Genomic DNA, 869 nt, shown 5'->3' on the forward strand with positions numbered 1-869 from the left:
TTCTTGGCTATCCTCCCTTGGAAGTTATATAGGACCTACAATTATACCTCTAGATGCATGGGCAAAAAGCACCAGATTCTGAAAGCTACAGCATTAGTAAATGGATAGTTGCATGAGGCAACATTGTTGAATATTCAGTTGACCCTTGAACAATGTGGGGGTTAGGAGTGCTGACCCCTACACAGTCAAAAATCCATGTGGAACTTTTGATTCCCCTAAAACTTAACTACTAATAGCCATATTGTTGACCAGAAGACTTAAACACATATTTTATGTTTTGTATATTAAATACTGTATTCTTACAATAAAGTAAGCTAGAGAAAATGTTGTTAAGAAAATTATAAGGAAGAGAAAATATATTTACTGTACTGTAAGTTTATGTTCTCTGTTTACAAGATGAATCACTTGTCAGTACCTACATCAATATTGTCTTGTACGATACAAAACACTACAGATGTAATCTATATTACTAACACTAGACATCAAAAATGAAAAGATGTAAAAAAGACATTCATATTTATCTATAGATGTAACAATTCATGAATTGATAACAAAGAAGCAGTAATATGATTGCTTTATGGGAGCCTAGTATAATCAATATGATTGCTTCACAGTAACCCAGCCTCTACATTAATGAATGAATCATTGTAAAATTTATATGGCATACAGTATTACAGTCATATTCATAATATAGTTTTGGAAACTGTTAACATTTTAAAAAAGTACTGTTTACCTGTGATGATAGGCTGATATGCAGTTTCTCCAATTAGGAGAGATAGAGGCATACTGCCCAATAGTGTAATTCTTTGAAAGCAAAGCTATAAAACAGTAAGAAAACTAGCACATTAATAATTTTACATTAAATGTCA

This window comes from Lipotes vexillifer, unplaced genomic scaffold, assembly GCF_000442215.2.
Source record: "Lipotes vexillifer unplaced genomic scaffold, Lipotes_vexillifer_v1.1 scaffold295, whole genome shotgun sequence".
In the NCBI taxonomy this organism is placed as follows: domain Eukaryota; kingdom Metazoa; phylum Chordata; class Mammalia; order Artiodactyla; family Lipotidae; genus Lipotes; species Lipotes vexillifer.